The following is an 11,028-nucleotide window of genomic DNA, read 5'->3' as shown; positions in this document are numbered from 1 at the left end:
TCTTATTGTTATCAATATAACACATATTATTAGCCATATTATGCTTATATGATCGCTAGAACGACAATTACTATACTCATTACTCTTATTATTATCAATCTAACGCATATTATTAACCATATAATGCTTATATGAGCAATAGAAGTACAATTACTATACTTATGACACTCACTGTTATCAACCTAACTCATACTATGAACCATATTATGCAGATATGCTCGATAGGACGACAATTACTATACTTATTACTCTTATTATTATCCATCTATCTCATATTATTAGCCATATTATGCTTATGTGATCGATAGAACGACAATTACTATACTTATTACACTCACTATTGTCAATCTAACTCATATTATTAACCATATTATGCAGATATGATCGATAGAACGACAATTACTATACTTATTACTCTTATTATTATCAATATAACTCATATTACTAGCCATATTATGCTTATATGATCGATAGACGACAATTACTATACTTATTACTCTTATTATTATCAATTTAACTCATATTATTGGCCATATTATGCTTATGTGATCGATAGAACGACAATTACTATACTCATTACTCTTATTATTATCAATCTAACTCATATTATTGGCCATATTATGCTTATGTGATCGACAGAACCACAATTACTATACTTATTACTCTTATTATTATCAATCTAGCTTGTAGTATTAGCCATATTATGCTTATATGGACGACAGAACGACAATTACAATACTTATTACACTCACTATTATCAATTTAACTCATATTATTAACCATATTATGCAGATATGATCGATAGAACGACAATTACTATACTTATTACTCTTATTGTTATCAATCTAACTCATATTATTAGCCATATTATGCTTATATGATCGCTAGAACGACAATTACTATACTCATTACTCTTATTATTATCAATCTAACGCATATTATTAACCATATAATGCTTATATGAGCAATAGAAGTACAATTACTATACTTATGACACTCACTGTTATCAATCTAACTCATAGTATGGACCATATTATGCAGATATGCTCGATAGGACGACAATTACTATACTTATTGCTCCTATTATTATCCATCTATCTCATATTATTAGCCATATTATGCTTATATGATCGATAGAACGACAATTACTATACTCATTACTCTAATTATTATCAATCTAACTCATATTATTAGCCATATTATGCTTATATGATCGATAGAACGACAATTACTATACTCATTACTCTTATTATTATCAATCTAACGCATATTATTAACCATATTATACTTATATGAGCAATAGAAGTACAATCACTATACTTATTACACTCACTGTTATCAATCTAACTCATATTATGAACCATATTATGCAGATATGCTCGATAGGACGACAATTACTATACTTATTACTCTTATTATTATCCATCTATCTCATATTATGAGCCATATTATGCTTATGTGATCGATAGAACGACAATTACTATACTTATTACACTCACTATTGTTAATCTAACTCATATTATTAACCATATTATGCAAATATGATCGATAGGACGACAATTACTATACTCATTACTCTTATTATTATCAATCTATCGCATATTATTAACCATATTATGCTTATATGAGCAATAGAACTACAATTACTATACTTATTACACTCACCATTACCAATCTAACTCATATTATTAGCCATATTATGCTTATATGATCGGTAGAACGATAATTACTATACTTATTACTCTTACTATTATCAATCTAACTCATATTATTAGCCATATTATGCTTATGTGATCGATAGAACGACAATTACTATACTTATTACTCTTACTATTATCAATCTAACTCATATTATTGGCCATATTATGCTTATGTGATCGACAGAACCACAATTACTATACTTATTACTCTTATTATTATCAATCTAGCTTGTAGTATTAGCCATATTATGCTTATATGGACGACAGAACGACAATTACAATACTTATTACACTCACTATTATCAATTTAACTCATATTATTAACCATATTATGCAGATATGATCGATAGAACGACAATTACTATACTTATTACTCTTATTGTTATCAATCTAACTCATATTATTAGCCATATTATGCTTATATGATCGCTAGAACGACAATTACTATACTCATTACTCTTATTATTATCAATCTAACGCATATTATTAACCATATAATGCTTATATGAGCAATAGAAGTACAATTACTATACTTATGACACTCACTGTTATCAATCTAACTCATAGTATGGACCATATTATGCAGATATGCTCGATAGGACGACAATTACTATACTTATTGCTCCTATTATTATCCATCTATCTCATATTATTAGCCATATTATGCTTATGTGATCGATAGAACGACAATTACTATACTTATTACACTCACTATTGTCAATCTAACTCATATTATTAACCATATTATGCAAATATGATTGATAGGATGACATTTACTATACTCATTACTCTTATTATTATCAATCTATCGCATATTATTAACCATATTATGCTTATATGAGCAATAGAACTACAATTACTATACTTATTACACTCACCATTACCAATCTAACTCATATTATTAGCCATATTATGCTTACATGATCGATAGATCGACAATTACTATACTTATTACACTCACTGTTATCAATCTAACTCATATTATTAGCAATATTATGCTTATATGATCGGTAGAACGATAATTACTATACTTATTACTCTTACTATTATCAATCTAACTCACATTATTAGCCATATTATGCTTATGTGATCGATAGAACGACAATTACTATACTTATTACTCTTATTATTATCAATCTATCGCATATTACTACCTATATTATGCTTATATGAGCAATAGAACTACAATTACTATACTTATTACACTCACTATTATCAATCTAACTCATATTATGAACCATATTATGCAGATATGATCGATAGAACGACAATTACTATACTTATTACTCTTATTATTATCAATCTAGCTCATATTATTAGCCATATTATGCTTATATGATCGCTAGAACGACAATTACTATACTCATTACTCTTATTATTATCAATCTAACGCATATTATTAACCATATTATGCTTATATGAGCAATAGATGTACAATTACTATACTTATTACACTCACTGTTATCAATCTAACTCATATTATGGACCATATTATGCAGATATGCTCGATAGGACGACAATTACTATACTTATTACTCTTATTATTATCCATCTATCTCATATTATTAGCCATATTATGCTTATGTGATCGATAGAACGACAATTACTATACTTATTACACTCACTATTGTCAATCTAACTCATATTATTAACCATATTATGCAAATATGATCGATAGGACGACAATTACTATACTCATTACTCTTATTATTATCAATCTAGCTTGTAGTATTAGCCATATTATGCTTATATGGACGACAGAACGACAATTACAATACTTATTACACTCACTATTATCAATTTAACTCATATTATTAACCATATTATGCAGATATGATCGATAGAACGACAATTACTATACTTATTACTCTTATTATTATCAATCTAACTCATATTATTAGCCATATTATGCTTATATGATCGATAGACGACAATTACTGTACTTATTACACTCACTATTGTCAATCTAACTCATATTATTAACCATATTATGCAGATATGATCGATAGGACGACAATTACTATACTCATTACTCTTATTGTTATCAATCTATCGCATATTATTAACCATATTATGCTTATATGAGCAATAGAACTACAATTACTATACTTATTACACTCACTATTATCAATTTAACTCATATTATGAACCATATTATGCAGATATGATCGATAGAACGACAATTACTATACTTATTACTCTTATTGTTATCAATATAACACATATTATTAGCCATATTATGCTTATATGATCGCTAGAACGACAATTACTATACTCATTACTCTTATTATTATCAATCTAACGCATATTATTAACCATATAATGCTTATATGAGCAATAGAAGTACAATTACTATACTTATGACACTCACTGTTATCAACCTAACTCATACTATGAACCATATTATGCAGATATGCTCGATAGGACGACAATTACTATACTTATTACTCTTATTATTATCCATCTATCTCATATTATTAGCCATATTATGCTTATGTGATCGATAGAACGACAATTACTATACTTATTACACTCACTATTGTCAATCTAACTCATATTATTAACCATATTATGCAGATATGATCGATAGAACGACAATTACTATACTTATTACTCTTATTATTATCAATATAACTCATATTACTAGCCATATTATGCTTATATGATCGATAGACGACAATTACTATACTTATTACTCTTATTATTATCAATTTAACTCATATTATTGGCCATATTATGCTTATGTGATCGATAGAACGACAATTACTATACTCATTACTCTTATTATTATCAATCTAACTCATATTATTGGCCATATTATGCTTATGTGATCGACAGAACCACAATTACTATACTTATTACTCTTATTATTATCAATCTAGCTTGTAGTATTAGCCATATTATGCTTATATGGACGACAGAACGACAATTACAATACTTATTACACTCACTATTATCAATTTAACTCATATTATTAACCATATTATGCAGATATGATCGATAGAACGACAATTACTATACGTATTACTCTTATTGTTATCAATCTAACTCATATTATTAGCCATATTATGCTTATATGATCGCTAGAACGACAATTACTATACTCATTACTCTTATTATTATCAATCTAACGCATATTATTAACCATATAATGCTTATATGAGCAATAGAAGTACAATTACTATACTTATGACACTCACTGTTATCAATCTAACTCATAGTATGGACCATATTATGCAGATATGCTCGATAGGACGACAATTACTATACTTATTGCTCCTATTATTATCCATCTATCTCATATTATTAGCCATATTATGCTTATGTGATCGATAGAACGACAATTACTATACTTATTACACTCACTATTGTCAATCTAACTCATATTATTAACCATATTATGCAAATATGATTGATAGGATGACATTTACTATACTCATTACTCTTATTATTATCAATCTATCGCATATTATTAACCATATTATGCTTATATGAGCAATAGAACTACAATTACTATACTTATTACACTCACCATTACCAATCTAACTCATATTATTAGCCATATTATGCTTACATGATCGATAGATCGACAATTACTATACTTATTACACTCACTGTTATCAATCTAACTCATATTATTAGCCATATTATGCTTATATGATCGGTAGAACGATAATTACTATACTTATTACTCTTACTATTATCAATCTAACTCACATTATTAGCCATATTATGCTTATGTGATCGATAGAACGACAATTACTATACTTATTACTCTTATTATTATCAATCTATCGCATATTACTACCTATATTATGCTTATATGAGCAATAGAACTACAATTACTATACTTATTACACTCACTATTATCAATCTAACTCATATTATGAACCATATTATGCAGATATGATCGATAGAACGACAATTACTATACTTATTACTCTTATTATTATCAATCTAGCTCATATTATTAGCCATATTATGCTTATATGATCGCTAGAACGACAATTACTATACTCATTACTCTTATTATTATCAATCTAACGCATATTATTAACCATATTATGCTTATATGAGCAATAGATGTACAATTACTATACTTATTACACTCACTGTTATCAATCTAACTCATATTATGGACCATATTATGCAGATATGCTCGATAGGACGACAATTACTATACTTATTACTCTTATTATTATCCATCTATCTCATATTATTAGCCATATTATGCTTATGTGATCGATAGAACGACAATTACTATACTTATTACACTCACTATTGTCAATCTAACTCATATTATTAACCATATTATGCAAATATGATCGATAGGACGACAATTACTATACTCATTACTCTTATTATTATCAATCTATTGCATATTATTAACCTTATTATGCTTATATGAGCAATACAACTACAATTACTATACTTATTACACTCACCATTACCAATCTAACTCATATTATTAGCCATATTATGCTTATATGATCGGTAGAACGATAATCACTATACTTATTACTCTTACTATTATCAATCTAACTCATATTATTAGCCATATTATGCTTATGTGATCGATAGAACGACAATTACTATACTTATTACTCTTACTATTATCAATCTAACTCATATTATTGGCCATATTATGCTTATGTGATCGATAGAACGACAATTACTATACTTATTACTCTTAATATTATCAATCTAGCTTGTAGTATTAGCCATATTATGCTTATATGGACGACAGAACGACAATTACAATACTTATTACACTCACTATTATCAATTTAACTCATATTATTAACCATATTATGCAGATATGATCGATAGAACGACAATTACTATACTTATTACTCTTATTATTATCAATCTAACTCATATTATTCGCCATATTATGCTTATATGATCGATAGACGACAATTACTATACTTATTACACTCACTATTGTCAATCTAACTCATATTATTAACCATATTATGCAGATATGATCGATAGGACGACAATTACTATACTCATTACTCTTATTATTATCAATCTATCGCATATTATTAACCATATTATGCTTATATGAGCAATAGAACTACAATTACTATACTTATTACACTCACTATTATCAATTTAACTCATATTATGAACCATATTATGCAGATATGATCGATAGAACGACAATTACTATACTTATTACTCTTATTGTTATCAATATAACACATATTATTAGCCATATTATGCTTATATGATCGCTAGAACGACAATTACTATACTCATTACTCTTATTATTATCAATCTAACGCATATTATTAACCATATAATGCTTATATGAGCAATAGAAGTACAATTACTATACTTATGACACTCACTGTTATCAACCTAACTCATACTATGAACCATATTATGCAGATATGCTCGATAGGACGACAATTACTATACTTATTACTCTTATTATTATCCATCTATCTCATATTATTAGCCATATTATGCTTATGTGATCGATAGAACGACAATTACTATACTTATTACACTCACTATTGTCAATCTAACTCATATTATTAACCATATTATGCAGATATGATCGATAGAACGACAATTACTATACTTATTACTCTTATTATTATCAATATAACTCATATTACTAGCCATATTATGCTTATATGATCGATAGACGACAATTACTATACTTATTACTCTTATTATTATCAATTTAACTCATATTATTGGCCATATTATGCTTATGTGATCGATAGAACGACAATTACTATACTCATTACTCTTATTATTATCAATCTAACGCATATTATTAACCATATTATGCTTATATGAGCAATAGAACTACAATTACTATACTTATTACACTCACTATTATCAATCTAACTCATATTATTAACCATATTATGCAGATATGATCGATAGAACGACAATTACTATACTTATTACTTTTATTATTATCAATCTAACTCATATTATTAGCCATATTATGCTTATATGATCGATAGAACGACAATTACTATACTCATTACTCTTATTATTATCAATCTAACTCATATTATTAGCCATATTATGCTTATATGATCGATAGAACGACAATTACCATACTCATTGCACTTATTATTATCAATCTATCGCATATTATTAACCATATTATGCTTATATGAGCAATAGAACTACAATTACTATACTTATTACACTCACCATTACCAATCTAACTCATATTATTAACCATATTATGCAGATATGATCGATAGAACGACGATTACTATACTTATTACACTCACTGTTATCAATCCAACTCATATTATTAGCCATATTATGCTTATATGATCGGTAGAACGATAATTACTATACTTATTACTCTTACTATTATCAATCTAACTCACATTATTAGCCATATTATGCTTATGTGATCGATAGAACGACAATTACTATACTTATTACTCTTATTATTATCAATCTATCGCATATTACTACCTATATTATGCTTATATGAGCAATAGAACTACAATTACTATACTTATTACACTCACTATTACCAATCTAACTCATATTATTAACCATATTATGCTTATATGATGGATAGAACGACAATTACTATACTCATTACTCTTATTATTATCAATCTAACTCATATTATTAGCCATATTATGCTTATATGATCGATAGAACGACAATTACTATACTGGTTACTCTTATCATTATCAATCTAACTCATATTATTAGCCATATTATGCTTATGTGATCGATAGAACGACAATTACTATACTTATTACTCTTATTATTATCAATCTAACTCATATTATTAGCCATATTATGCTTATATGATCGATAGAACGACAATTACTATACTCATTGCTCTTATTATTATCAATCTATCGCATATTATTAACCATATTATGCTTATATGAGCAATAGAACTACAATTACTATACTTATTACACTCACCATTACCAATCTAACTCATATTATTAGCCATATTATGCTTATATGATCGATAGATCGACAATTACTATACTTATTACACTCACTGTTATCAATCTAACTCATATTATTAGCCATATTATGCTTATATGATCGGTAGAACGATAATTACTATACTTATTACTCTTACTATTATCAATCTAACTCACATTATTAGCCATATTATGCTTATGTGATCGATAGAACGACAATTACTATACTTATTACTCTTATTATTATCAATCTATCGCATATTACTACCTATATTATGCTTATATGAGCAATAGAACTACAATTACTATACTTATTACACTCACTATTATCAATCTAACTCATATTATGAACCATATTATGCAGATATGATCGATAGAACGACAATTACTATACTTATTACTCTTATTATTATCAATCTAACTCATATTATTAGCCATATTATGCTTATATGATCGCTAGAACGACAATTACTATACTCATTACTCTTATTATTATCAATCTAACGCATATTATTAACCATATTATGCTTATATGAGCAATAGATGTACAATTACTATACTTATTACACTCACTGTTATCAATCTAACTCATATTATGGACCATATTATGCAGATATGCTCGATAGGACGACAATTACTATACTTATTACTCTTATTATTATCCATCTATCTCATATAATTAGCCATATTATGCTTATGTGATCGATAGAACGACAATTACTATACTTGTTACACTCACTATTGTCAATCTAATTCATATTATTAACCATATTATGCAAATATGATCGATAGGACGACAATTACTATACTCATTACTCTTATTATTATCAATCTATTGCATATTATTAACCTTATTATGCTTATATGAGCAATAGAACTACAATTACTATACTTATTACACTCACCATTACCAATCTAACTCATATTATTAGCCATATTATGTTTATATGATCGGTAGAACGATAATCACTATACTTATTACTCTTACTATTATCAATCTAACTCATATTATTAGCCATATTATGCTTATGTGATCGATAGAACGACAATTACTATACTTATTACTCTTACTATTATCAATCTAACTCATATTATTGGCCATATTATGCTTATGTGATCGATAGAACGACAATTACTATACTTATTACTCTTATTATTATCAATCTAGCTTGTAGTATTAGCCATATTGTGCTTATATGGACGACAGAACGACAATTACAATACTTATTACACTCACTATTATCAATTTAACTCATATTATTAACCATATTATGCAGATATGATCGATAGAACGACAATTACTATACTTATTACTCTTATTATTATCAATCTAACTCATATTATTAGCCATATTATGCTTATATGATCGATAGACGACAATTACTATACTTATTACACTCACTATTGTCAATCTAACTCATATTATTAACCATATTATGCAGATATGATCGATAGGACGACAATTACTGTACTCATTACTCTTATTATTATCAATCTATCGCATATTATTAACCATATTATGCTTATATGAGCAATAGAAGTACAATTACTATACTTATGACACTCACTGTTATCAACCTAACTCATACTATGAACCATATTATGCAGATATGCTCGATAGGACGACAATTACTATACTTATTTCTCTTATTATTATCCATCTATCTCATATTATTAGCCATATTATGCTTATGTGATCGATAGAACGACAATTACTATACTTATTACACTCACTATTGTCAATCTAACTCATATTATTAACCATATTATGCAGATATGATCGATAGAACGACGATTACTATACTTATTACACTCACTGTTATCAATCCAACTCATATTATTAGCCATATTATGCTTATATGATCGGTAGAACGATAATTACTATACTTATTACTCTTACTATTATCAATCTAACTCACATTATTAGCCATATTATGCTTATGTGATCGATAGAACGACAATTACTATACTTATTACTCTTATTATTATCAATCTATCGCATATTACTACCTATATTATGCTTATATGAGCAATAGAACTACAATTACTATACTTATTACACTCACTATTACCAATCTAACTCATATTATTAACCATATTATGCTTATATGATGGATAGAACGACAATTACTATACTCATTACTCTTATTATTATCAATCTAACTCATATTATTAGCCATATTATGCTTATATGATCGATAGAACGACAATTACTATACTGGTTACTCTTATCATTATCAATCTAACTCATATTATTAGCCATATTATGCTTATGTGATCGATAGAACGACAATTACTATACTTATTACTCTTATTATTATCAATCTAACTCATATTATTAGCCATATTATGCTTATATGATCGATAGAACGACAATTACTATACTC

Source organism: Megachile rotundata, unplaced genomic scaffold (genome assembly GCF_050947335.1).
Source record: "Megachile rotundata isolate GNS110a unplaced genomic scaffold, iyMegRotu1 scaffold0096, whole genome shotgun sequence".
Lineage (NCBI taxonomy): Eukaryota > Metazoa > Arthropoda > Insecta > Hymenoptera > Megachilidae > Megachile > Megachile rotundata.
The sequence above is the reverse complement of the archived record's forward strand: the minus strand, read 5'-3'. Positions refer to the sequence as shown.